General features: G+C 42.3%; 1 non-coding gene across 1 annotated transcript; it reads right to left on the bottom strand.

Annotated features, from left to right (window-relative positions):
• Nucleotides 1-13,056: 13,056 nt before the first annotated feature.
• Nucleotides 13,057-13,128, bottom strand: TRNAY-GUA. The gene has a single exon. It is a non-coding gene; the product is annotated as a tRNA-Tyr (tRNA).
• Nucleotides 13,129-13,487: the final 359 nt, after the last annotated feature.

Raw genomic sequence — 13,487 nt, 5'->3', positions numbered from 1 at the left:
TTCTTGGCACCTGCCTGGGCCAATAAGCTGTTTGTCTAGTTTTTTTTCCACAAGGATGCAGCCAATTAGCAGAGCAGTAAAATGGCTGAAAATATATTTGAAAGTAGTGAGCGATTAACATCCTCTTTAACTCAAAGCAGCTGAGCCCCAATAAGCCTCCTTTACTCTTCTAGGCAAGTCTCAGAAGCAGCTTTTGTTACTACCTTTCTGCATTTGCCACCCCCAGTCTGTCACTCTCGTGTTCTCTTTCCTCATACCAGCCATGGAGTAATTTCCTCTTACTCTACTCACTTCACAGTGTCATTGTGAATTATGACGTTCAGAGTCTCAACAGTCACCTAATCCCCAAACCAACAGGAAAAGATAAACTTGAACTCAAAGGAAACAATGTTTTTAAGGCTGTCTGCTGTCTCAGTGATGGGGACCACCCTGAAGGACAGTCCAGACGGAAAAAAATATGCAAATCCAAATTACAGTGCACACATTAATATCTATACTTTCTCTAATGCATATAGATGTAATTGACCTTTGATCACTGAACAAAGCATAAGTTGTGCTGCAATTTCTTTAGATCTTTGATGACTGGGAATTACTACTGGGAGACAATTTTCCTTGAATCTCAATATTTCTGCACTTCTCGTTTGCACAGATATTGACTTCCCTTTGTTTTGAAAAATTTTTTCAAGCATACTCATATAGCGAACAGCCTTAAAATATGGATATATCTTCCTCAAGAGCAAAGATCAGGTTTACTTACAGCCTTGAAAGATAGAGATAGTGTTTCCCCATGAAGCAAAGGGCAGGCATGCTTACTGTCCAGTTTATAATAAAGAAAATGCCTCTCCCTGAAGCAAAGATCAAGCATGTTGACTGCATATTACACCAGATGCAAGTTCCCTAACAAACCCTGTTCTTTTCCTATAACAAACTCACTGTGTTTACAGGTATTGTCTGCGCTCTTCAAGACATCCCATGAGAACTACAACCTAGGAACTGGTGTAAAATGCTGATTCTCCAGCTCCTGCTATTGCTGTGAGTGAGTAACATTCGTCCTTTGCCTCTGACTCAGTCTCAACTCTACTGCATCCTTGAAACTATTGCAGGCTAGCCTGTCAGCTTGCAATTAAAGTAAAACCTTGGACCTTCAGAATCTTTAAGCAACTATATAATGTCTTTCTTTGCCTGCCCAATGCTTCCATGGTATTTATTTCTCCAAGAGTGAGATGGTTGCCTTGTAACCACATAGCAACTGGGCAAGTGCCAATTTACAAATCCTCTCAGGGTTCTATCCCAGAGCTGTATTTCTTAATACAGGTACATAGGTGCCAAAAGTGGTCACTAGTTTCTTTGTTTCATCCTCAGTTGCACATATTTCTCTTTGGTATGCACATACTCACATACCCCAACAGCTGCAAGGAGAAGCAAACACACACACATTATATTCTATGGCTACTATGTGCCTCTATGCTAAATCTGTACAAAGGAATTAAAAAATCCCACTTGAGATTAAGGATGTAAAAACCCCAAGTAAATATAAAGTTTTATTATTACTACAGGAGCTAAGGTTAGCCACCCCTGAGCTACTTATTAGAATTTCCTCATTCCTGAACAGAGCTTTAGTTAAAAGTAAATCTGTGAGCACTCAGCTAAAATATTTGTTAGAGATCAGCAAACAGAAGTTTGTTTTCTCTGTCAAAAAGTTAAAAGGGCCCAGAGACCATGTTTAATCTGTAGATAAAAAGTATCACTGTGTCTCTTTCTCTGTTTTCGTTGTATATCCCTGACAATTTGGTGACGAAGTTGTTAGATTCCAGAATGACTCTTGATTGAGTACACTTGCTCTAGCAAATGCATATTAACTTAATGAATAGGAAATGGGGTACTTAAATTCCCTAGCTATCTTATTTTTCTTTTGTATGATTTACATGGTATCATAGTCTGTTCCAGTTACTATGGATGCATAACAAATTACCCCCAAATTTAGTGGCACAGAACAGTAATGAGTCATGCTCACTGATACTGCGGGTCAGGAATTTGGATGGGACACAGTAGGAGCAGCTGGGCTCTGCTCTCTGGAGCTGCCGACGGAAGATTCAAAGGCTAGGAACCTGAATGGTCAGAAAGCTCCTTCACTGATGTCTGGTGTTTGGTGATGACTGTCTACAGGGGGCCGTGTTTGCTCTCCATGTTGACCTCTGCATGTGAGTTGGTCTGTGCTTCCTTACAGCACGATAGCTGTGTTCTAAAGGCAAATAGCCTAAGAAAGGGAACAGGTGGACACTGAATCATTTTTATGACCAAGCCTTGGAAGTCACATAGCATCACTCCTGCCATATCCATTGACCAGAGAACTCAGGTCGGCCCAGAGTCAAACAGTGAATATAGACCTCAACTTTTAGTGGGAGAATGTCAGTCACATTTAAGAAACACGTGTGGGATTGGGGTATGTATACTGGTGTGGTCATCTTTGGAAAATATAATCTGCCACAGTATGTATTTGTGGTGAATTCTCACAATAATCCTAGAAAACACATGCTTTCATATTCTTCATCTTATAGACGGAAAATGGATTTTAGGCAAGTTAAGCAACTTGGCCAAGATAACCACCACTGGTGAACCAATCAAAACCCACCTTTAACACATGTAATGCCCAAACACTTGATCATACAACCATGAGCAAACTTACCCATATTCAGGTTTTGCTTAGCCAAAAAATTCCTCCTCCCATTAACCAGAGACTATGTGATCTGTACCTAGAGCCACTGTCCTCAGGATTCTGTTGACATTTCCAGCTGATTTGGCCATTATCTCCCAAGTGTGTGAGATCTGGCACATGACCTGCCCTTTTAAAGTTCTTACTTCAACTGCTTCTGGGATTGTACTGGCCTGGCAGAGAAGCACCGAAGGGCTCATTGAGCATAGTGGGCAACATAAATAAGTTTTGTAGGCAGATAAATAGTGATTTAAATCCTGGCTTTAAAACTTTTCATTTTAATACAGTAAGCACATTATTTAACTGCTAAGCCTCAGTTTCTTAATTATTGAAATGGAGACAATAGCATGCTTCTAGAACGCAGTGTGCTATGTGCTCAGTCACTCAGTCGTGTCTGACTCTTTGTGACACCAGGAACCGTAGCCTCCCAGGCTCCTCCATCCATAGGATTTCCCAGGCAAGAATACTGAAGTGGATTGCTGTTTCCTCCTCCAGGGGATCTTCCCAATCCAGGGATTGAGGCAATGGCACCCCACTCCAGTACTCTTGTCTGGAAAATCCCATGGATGGAGGAGCCTGGTGGGCTGCTGTCTATGGGGTCGCACAGAGTCGGACACGACTGAAGCGACTTAGCAGCAGCAGCAGCATTGGCAGGTAGATTCTTTACCACTGCACCAGCTGGGAAGCCTGGTACAGAAGGGGTATATTAATAGAAATGCTGTACAAAAGTATACCATTGATATATGACTCTACGTTTTTACACAGCATCCCAGGAACTTTGGTCTAATTATAACTACGTGTTTTCAGGTGGTGCCACGTGAACTCTTACAAGTGCCTCACCATGGATGACCCCCTCAGCTTCCTCTTCTGATCCAGAGCTGCCCTCCATCCCCACTTTGGCAGATGGCCTCAAGAAGTCGCCCAAGGGCAATGCCTCATCACTACTTCAGTTACAGGTGCTCCCTCAGGAGAAGGCTGCCTTCTAATGAGACAGCAGCAGCAATTCTTCAAGATGCCTGAAAGTGCAAGTCAGTCGTATCCAGCTCTTTGCAACCCCATGGACTATACAGCCCATGGAATTCTCCAGGACAGAATACCGGAGTGGGTAGCCTTTCCCTTCTCCAAGGGATCTTCCCAACCCAGGAGTCGAACCCAGGTAGATTCTTTACCAGCTGAGCCACAAGGGAAGCCCAGGAATACTGGAGTGGGTAGCCTATCCCTTCTCCAGCAGGTCTTCCCAACCCAGGAATCGAACTGGGGTCTCCTGCATTGCAGGCGGATTCTTTACCACCTGAGCTATCAGGGAAGCCCAAGATGGCCGGGAGGAACACTATTCAAGTCTATTACTGGAAGGAATGCCCACTCCGCCATTTCACTTGGGTCACAGAGAAAAACAGTTTCTTCTGCTTTTGCTAGTATTTTCTCCCAAGAACTTGTACCAACTGTCTTTGAAGCCAGGACAGAATCAATGCCCTTTCAGCCCACTACCATAACCATTCCTCATCCCTCAAACATCCCTTCCTCATTCTTCAGCCAAAAGCAAAAGCACATCTAACTTATGCAAGGCCCTTCCTCCCAGATCCATCCACAGCTTTACAGATTCTCTCGACCCTCAATAGTCATGCTACCCTTTACCTGCTCACTCTCTTCTGCACTTCCTCCTTTGATCTTGTATCTCAGTCAGCCTCTCTCATCTTGTGCCTTTTTCCCTTTGTCCTTTGCATTTGTAAATCATGGTATATCAGAGTGGGGGTGAGCTTCAGTTAGCTGCATTCTGTAAGGGGAGCTGTTAGCCTGGTTGGGTCACACTGTGTACCCAAATTTATTATTTAGACACTCCCAGTGAAGCAACAGACGTAACATTATCAGGAGGGGTCTTTAACTGCAGATTTCATTTAAAAATTAAATAAAAAGGAATGCATTGAGAATCACTCAAATCCCATAGTGGAAAAAAAACTATAAACAATTCATATTCAAATACCTTAAACTGAATGTTATGTGCAGTTTAATGTATATTTAATTCAGTGTAGGGCTGATGTTAATTTACAATCCCTCATCACTAAGAAATTTTTCATAATCCATGTCCAGGTGTGGCTGAGGGAAGTATCTCTGCTGTGGTCCTATTTACAAGTCCTTCCTCTTTCGGATCCAACTCTTACACTGCTTGACGCTGAACCCCTCTCTGTATGTGTCTGTGTCTCTCCCTCTGGGTTAAAACGGCCACTCTCCTGTGTCAAGACACTCTCCTGTGTTAAATAAAGTCAATTATTTAATGCTATCTCTCTATCTGTAATTACTCAAAGCTCACCTTTAATTCAAATTCCTCATCAACTCTATTTTTCAGAGTATGTTCTTCCTCTAAGTGTATTCTACAAACTGCCATCTCTGGCTGCCTGCTGCCATAAATAGCACTCAGTCTCTACATCCTGTGCCACCGCAAAGAGAAGTGTTGTATAGCCCCAGGCATTTTGGTGGGAAGGGAGCTACTTCCAGTTTGGATAGAACAAGAAAAGCCTCCCTTGTTGCCCAGATCACTGATACTTCCTGTGTTTCCATGGCAAACTTCCCTCCCTGGATGCAGCTGCTTGGGAGGGTTAGGAAGAGAAGAACTATTAACCATTTTGTTCCCACTATGTACATTTTATGCTTTCTATTTTCCCTGCAGCCTACATTTCACTTTCGGTCCTTGTTCCCTTTTTAAGCACCCCTCCCCTCATCTCCACACACAAACATACACTTTTTTTCAGTTCTTTCAATCTGTGGGGTTAACCCCACAGAAAACCTCTGTTTGGGGCACTAAAATATTGGATTCATAGCACTACCACTAGAAAAGCATTTTTTTAAAATAATTCCTCCATTTTTAGAATGAGTAGGCCCTTGAACCTCAACCCAGGGCTGTCAGTCATTCCAAGAAGTCACCTGCAGCTATAAAACCCAAAGCATATAATGGGGATAGTATTTTTGGCATTTTGAATACACTTTCCCCCTTAAATTATGTTCCTCTGCAGCTCTGACATACCAGCCAAGCCAAAGGCTTACTGCTGCAAGGAATAAGAGGCCATTGATCATCTTTGGGTCATAAATCTGACGTTTACAAATCCACTTCAAGACAACAGTCATGAAAGCCAACCTTTGGGAAGAGAGGGAAAAAAGAAAGGAAAGAAAACCACTCCAAGTTGTCCTGACCTCATTTAACACAGCAAGAGCCAGACCTGGCCCATGAGTGGCAGGGGTAACATGTGCCTGGGGTATGGGAGCCTGCACATGGGACTGAACATCACAGCCTCCTCCGCACCCCACGCCCGCCCCTCCCCCAAAATGGGGGTGGGAGCCTAGAATGAGGTGTATGCAGATAGGAGGTGCTTTTGCCTCCTTTCTCATTTGGGACTCAGAGCAAGTTGTCACAGAATAGCTGCATCCGGGGAACACTGTTTGAATGGTGTGAGTATGTGGGGAAGGCGGAGGTGGGGCGCCGGAAGGAAAGCTCAGTTTAGCCCCTTGGAGTCGCCCTCAGCCCTCATACGACCTCAAGACCATCTAGAAGTTTCCACATGCCCTGAGAAAGGAAACAGGCTACATCTGATGATACTGGGTGGAGAATTTACCAGAGGGTTACTGTAAGGGCCTCAGGGGAGCTGCTAGGCTAGAGGGTCAGGTGGGAGAGACAAGAATGGACAGGACACCAAATCAGCAGAGAGGACAGTCAAGCCCCTACTGAATCATGAGATTACAGAGCATGTGTCCACCAGCTGCCAACTTCAGCTGTTGAACAGCAGTCACCAGGCATAAAAAGGACCTTGCTGCAGAGAACAGAGGAGCCAGGGCAGCACAGATGGTCTGAGGTCCCTCTTTCCCATGGCCATGAGGTCAGTAGATCTTCTTCTTGCTATATACTGAGAAGCCATCTCAGAAAAGGAAGAGAAGAAAAGTTTAAATTCTGAATGATTACTGCAAAATTACTGTTACCCATATTTGCCAAATGGACTACATTTTACTATTTTTCCCTTGTAGTGGCAGCTCCTTAAGATGTCTCCCTATTTCCTGCCTTGTATAATTCACTGTGCTTGCGTATTCTTTGGACCTAATGACTTTCTTCTCACATGCAATACAGAAGAAATGTTGGGTTGGAACTTCAAAGATCTGATTTAAAAGAGACTCTGGTTTCCAGTTTGCTCGCTTTTCTTCTCACCTTTGCTTGTTCTAACGAAACAAGCTACCATGCTGTAAGCTGCACAATGGAGAGGTCCATGTGATGAGGATCTAAGGGAAGCTTCTGAACAATAGCTAAGAAAAAGCTGAGGACCTCTGTCCTACAACTCATGAGGAACTAAATCCTGCCACCTGACATGGATGAGCTTGAAAGATTATCCCTCAGTCTAGATGTCAGATGAAACTCAAGGAAAGTAACCAATTCATCTCAGTTTTCCCAAGACTTTCCCAGTATGAGCAATGAAGTCCCACATCCCAGGAAACCACTCAGTCTTGAGCAACCCCATACAGTTGGTCATCCTAGATCTAGCCCTAGATGACACCTTGAATGCAGCCTTCTAAAAGACCCTGAACCAGATGACCAAGCAAAGTCACACCCAGATTAATGACCTAGAAGTTATGAGATAATAAATATTTATTGTTTTAAACTGCAGCCCTTGAGGGTAATTTTTTACACAGCAAATGATAATGATACATTCTTTATTGCCCAACAGATTAAAAATTCAAGAGAAAGCTCAGATAAGCTACAGAAAAATACAGAAGTTACATTTTTCCTTGTGTATCTGCATGAGCATGCATGCTCAGTCACTTCAGTCATGTCCAGCTCTTTGTGACACTATGGATAGAGCCCGCCAGTCTGCTCTGTTCATGGGATTCTCCAGGCAGGAATACTGGAGTGGGTTGCCATGCCCTCCTCCAGGAAATCTTCCTGACCCAGGAATGCATCTCCTGCAAGGCAGGTGGATTCTCTACCACTGAGCCAGCCACTGAGGAAGTCCATATCTTCATGTAGCATGAGTTGTAATAGCAACTCACTATATATGTACTATACTTCTAAACAATTGATTCCAGGAGCACGGTTTTCAGAAAGAATGAAGAACTAGGTATGCCCCTTATCTTCAAGTTTAAAGGCAGATTAAGAAATCCAGGTACAATCACCTGACAGATCAAAAATTGCTATCACAGACTTAGTTTCCTCTCTAGACAATCTATATGTAGGTTAAACAAAATTTGCAGTTCATGCAATAAATCTACCTTGTAGGTAGGACCAGAACCAAGATTTCTCCTTATCTCAGGAAGCAAGTATATCATCAAGCCAATATTGAATGTGAGTGGGAACTCTTCAAATTTTCTCCTACCACAGAAAAGTTGGCTTCATTTAACCAATCTACTACACAAAGATCAGCTCTATACCATGCAGACTGGCATTTAACAGATGCTACTTCATAATTATGAGGCATATAATATAGTATATTAAATCCTGAATATTTTCAGTGATAAGGCTCTATCACAGGCAGTGGCTGAATAGTTAGTTTTGGGAGTGGAAAAATATGCCATGGAGGCCAAAATAAATGCTCCAGTTTCAGTTGAGATAAAAAACAACAATAGCCATGGCCATAAATATTTGTAGAGTGTTTCACAGCTCAGAAAGATTTACACACATTTTAAATCAAAGATTCTTATGCTTCAGCTCTGAAAGACACCTAGGGCTGAAAGAATTCAGTTCATTCTCATTTGATAAGAAAAACTGAAGTTATAAAGATTTAAATGATTTTTCCAAAGTTGCAGACGGGGATTCAAACCTAGACATCTCTCAATGGCAAGTGCTACTCACTCTCTTCCCCCTGCACCCGCAGCCAAGAGACAGTGGAGATATGAAATATCCAGTTTCCCAGTTTCACTGGGAAATGATCTAGGAAGCCCTGTGGAAGGCAGAGAGGATCTATAAAGTATATTTATGGAAATAGCAAAACAGTCATGCATCACTGTCGGGATTCTCCTTTCCCCAAGCCCAGGGGTCTCAAAACACTGCAATAGTAATAATGACGGTTTAGGTTTGGATTAGAATAAGTTTTTAGTTAAAGTGTTATATGATAGAAAATCTAGACTTACTGAAAATAAATTATGCTATAAATTTGAAAACCATATTATACAGGTATCTTTTAGCAAGTGCCCTAAAGAATGTAAGTTCAATTCAATTTAACATATAATGATTGGGTATGCTGCTCATAAATTAGGCAGTAGTATTGCACTCCTGTGCTGTCCAGTATGGTAGGTAATATTCACACTGGCTGTTTAATTAAAATTAAAGAAACTAAAAATCCCATTCGCAGTCATACTAGCCATATTTCAAGGCACCCAAGAGCCATATGAGGCTAGCGGCTAATTACAGAATGTAACTATTATCACAAAAAGTTCTACTGAACGATGCTATTAGACTCTTAAGAAGAAATAACCAAGTCTCCCAAAGTAACTCACATCCTCGTGGAGAAAACACTCCTCTTTACAAGTACTCTAAAAATGCAGGAGTATAACTCTGGCCAAGCTCTCCAACAGTGTCTTAACACATAACATATGGAATCATTCCAAATAGGTGCTAGCTAATTAGAGGCTTTTCTCATCCCTTAAAGACATCTTGACATGTATTAAAATGTCATGCCCTCTATTTTCCTCATCTTACCAATATTCCATAGGGACCACACACCGATGTCAACATAAAATACTAGATAGTCTCCACTGTAGAAGTATATTTCCTATGCACGGCCATCCTGGAGAATGCGCCAGGCACCACAGTAGCCACAGAACGGGCAGCCCTTTAATCCCTGAGAAAGGTCTGCAAGGTTTACAGACCTCAACTGTTGACCCAGTCATTGGCTGGGCATGCCTGAGAACAGGAGAACTGGAAGTGGAGGAACAAGTGGCAACATGACTCAAGGAACCAGTGATGTGGATGCTATGTGTCATAGCAGTAAGCTCCCAGGACCCACCCTTCCTTAGCCAGGGCCCTGGCCTTGAGCAGGCTTGTCTGGCCTCAGCTAGGTGTCAGCAGAGCAACTTGGCATGCAGCTTAGGGAGTTCTCCAGCCAGTCTCACTGCCCCACACAACCACATCCTGTTTGTCCATTAGAGGACAATTCTCGCCACCTCTGAAGCACGTCTGGTAGGTAATATACACGTCTGGTGTACTGGATAAAATCTGTCCCAATATTCAGTAGGGATTAAAGTGAAAAGGAGGGAAACATGGAAATCATCTTCCCCATACCCTGAATCTCACTGAAGCAGAGAAGTGAGACATATGACAAGGTCTCAGTTGCTTCATCTGTGAAATAGAGGGTGTTTGCACACAGAGATGCCGAGTCCCACCAACAGAATGATAGTCACCAGCAGTGTGCTCCTGTACTGTCCCAAGCTTTCCCAACCCCCAGTTCCTCCTGCCACCCTGCAGTGAGTAGTTCCAGCATTTAGGTGCTCTCCTACTGCTAGGCTTATTTCTTCTATACTGCCCGGGTTTTAGTCAATGAACAACTCCAAATCAAGGACCAAGTACTTGAATCTTGGTCTTTCTTCATGAGAAACACACCAACAGAAGCCTATAGTAAGTATTTTTTGTGTTTACTGGGTACCAGCGTTACAGCCACCTAACAGGTAGGTGTTATTATTATCTTCATTTTTCTAGATGGTAATATTGAATCCCAGAGGACTTCAGTAACATAATTAAGGTTTCCCAGCTAGGCATGGTGGAAAGTGAAAGTGCTAGTTGCTCAGTCGTGTACGACTCTTCTTAACTCCATGGACTATAGCCTGCCAGGCTTCTCTGTCCATGGGATTCTCCAGGGAAGAATTGTGGAGTGGGTTGCCATTTCCTTCTCTGGGTGATCTTCCCAACCGAGGGATCAAACCCAGATCTCCTACATCGCAGGCAGATTCTTTACTGTCTGAGTCACCAGGGAAGCCCATAGTAAGTTTAGAAAGACAAATTCAACTTGGGAAATAAGGATCAAAGCCTGTTGCCTCAAATACCATAATGGATAAAATCATTTCTATCATAAAACCTGATTCACCCAGGTCATCCTTTTTCTATAAAAAATCTTAAAATAGTTCCAAATTTCAGTCTCACAAGCTTCATGTATGAATGAGCAATCATAATGACTTTTGCTTAGTTGCTAAGTCATGTCTAATTCTTTGCAACCCCATGGACTATAACCAACCAGGCTCCTCTATCCATGGGATTTTTCAGGCAATAATACTGGAGTGAGTTACCACTGAACTATTAATGCCTTAAGAAGGACTAGGGTACAGTTAAGAACGAGACACCAGATGAACTCTGCAGATTTAACTCTCTCCGGGTAGAAAATAGCCTCACAGGTGGAAATTCAGGGCCAAAGACAAAACCTAACTTATACTGAAACAGGGTATAGGGCAGGCCTCATATCCAATGGTGAAAATAGATGCAGCTTTTTCAATAAGTCATGGGCTCTTTAAATCACAGTCTTAAAAAATCAGCCACTGAACTAGTTTATGAATCTGTGGGTACAGCATAGCGAAACATTTACTCAGGGAACAGAAAACCTTCTGGAACAAATAAGCCAAATGAATGCTTCGAAGTGGAAATGTTAACTAGTGATGTAAGTTCAGAGTGCAGCTGTGTCCAATTGAGTCGGGCTTCTGGCCCAACAAGCAAAGTCTATGAAAGATAGAGAAAAATTATATTGTTTTTTCCTAAACTCAAAGCAATGGACTTTTGCCATGTTAATTCTGAGTTTCTGAGATGAGATATGAGAAATTAAGAAAGCACAATGAAATGGTTTTAAAAACAAATACTTCCTATGTCATTGTGTTGTGGAGATAGGGTTGTAGGTTTTTTTTCCTCCTTTGGCTGAAGATTGAGTAGACCTCTTTCAGGAGATATGTCTCAGATTTATTTCAATTACCTTATAGTCTGGGTATGATAGCACCAAAAATATACTCTGTTTATTAATGTCTAATGAATCACATTTTGTGTGTTTTAGGACAATTCATAAGCTCTTGTGGTTCATTTGGGCCACAAGACACCACTGCACAAACCACGATGTCAGTACCTGCATTGGCCATTCTGCACTCTGTGTGGAGCAATGGAGAACCAAGCATGACCTGACTGTTTGCCAAACTAGTCATCATAATTATCCGGCAACATGATAAAGACCTCAAAGGATAAGTCATTACTTATGTAGGCTTTGGATAGAAGATAAAACAGTTTCAACAGGTTCTGATTAAAACTGTTCTTAACAATAATAACTATCACTTACCAAGACATTCATCAGGTACAAAAGTGTTTCAGATATATTTTCTCTTCTGTATTCTATATGATAGGTGCTATTATGTTTCCCATTTTATATCTGAAGTTTAAGCAGATGTGTACATATCTGGTACAGCAAATCCAAGGCCTCCAGGAAAGACACTGGAATGCCTCTGTTGGCAACAACATCAAGCTTGTCGTTCTGTAGTTAGGTCGTGTCCAACTCTTTGCAACCCGATGGACTGCAGTATGCCAGGCTTCCTGTCCTTCAGTATCTCCTGGAGTTTGGTCAAACTCATGTTCATTGTGTCGATGATGTCATCCAACTATCTCATCCTCCGTTGCCCCCTTCTCCTCCGCCTTCAGTCTTTCCCAGCATCAGGGCCTTAAAACCCTATGCTATACACTATAGTAGTCCTCAGTTGAACTGAGCAGAAAAAAAAACTTACGTAGTCAAATAGCTATCAAACAGTATAAATCTATATGTAATAAAATCATGAATAGTAGGAAAGAGATTCTAAAGTCCTAGAGAGGTTCAACAAAAGAAAATCTAGACTGGAAGGTTCAGGCAAGACTGGAAGTAGAAGTGCAAGGTAAGCTGGCCTTTGGAGTGGCTATGGCAGTACCGACACAAGAGCAAAGGTGAGGCAATAAGAAGAAATGATTATTAATAGAAGACGTGAGAGTTCATGAAGAGGCCAGATGGAGCAAACAGCACAGGAAAGAAGTAGCTGGCCACTTTTAGACTTACTCTCAATTTTTAAGCTCAAAAAGAATTCAAGGGGCATACAGATCAACCCATGTAAGATACAATGGCAGGTCTGATAGGGAATTGGGCTGGAATCTCCATCTCCCAATCTGCAGTGCTTCCAGGAGCTACCATGTAGAAAGGCTGTGCTTCATAATTCTGGTGGTTTAGTCGCTAAGTCATGTCCAACTCTTTTGACCCCATGGACTGTAGCCCGCCAGGCTCCTCTGTCCATGGGATCTTCCAGGCAAGGATACTAGAGTGGATTGCAAAAAAAGAAAAAGAAAAAAAAAAAATAGAGTGGATTGCTATTTCCTCTTCCAGGGTATCTTCCCAACCCAGGAATCGAACCTGGGTCTCCTGCATTACAGGCAGATTCTTTACCAACTGAGCTAGCAGGGGAGCCCTCATAATGCTAATTCAATCTAATATTGATGGAGCCTCTACCGTGGACAGATGCAGTGCCAATTACTAGGAAGATAAGGGTGAAAAAAAGGTCTGGTCTCTAGGGAACTCATGTTAAAATCACATAAATACACAAATATTTATGGAATGAGTAGGCCTGGGGAGGAGTATGACAACAGATACACCTAAGTGTTAAAAGGAGTATCCCATGTCTCATGAGGCAGAATAGACTTCTGAGCAGGGGTATTTGATGTGGGCTTTGCAAGAGGAGTGAGCTATGATCTCTCAAGAAAAAGAGGAAGGGAATTGTAGGCAGAACAAACAGCAGGAGCAACTGGCTATAAACACAGAAACAT

This window comes from Bison bison, unplaced genomic scaffold, assembly GCF_000754665.1.
Source record: "Bison bison bison isolate TAMUID 2011002044 unplaced genomic scaffold, Bison_UMD1.0 scf7180017864222, whole genome shotgun sequence".
Classification (NCBI taxonomy): domain Eukaryota; kingdom Metazoa; phylum Chordata; class Mammalia; order Artiodactyla; family Bovidae; genus Bison; species Bison bison.
Note: the sequence above shows the minus strand (reverse complement) of the source record. Positions and strands in the feature narration are given on the sequence as shown.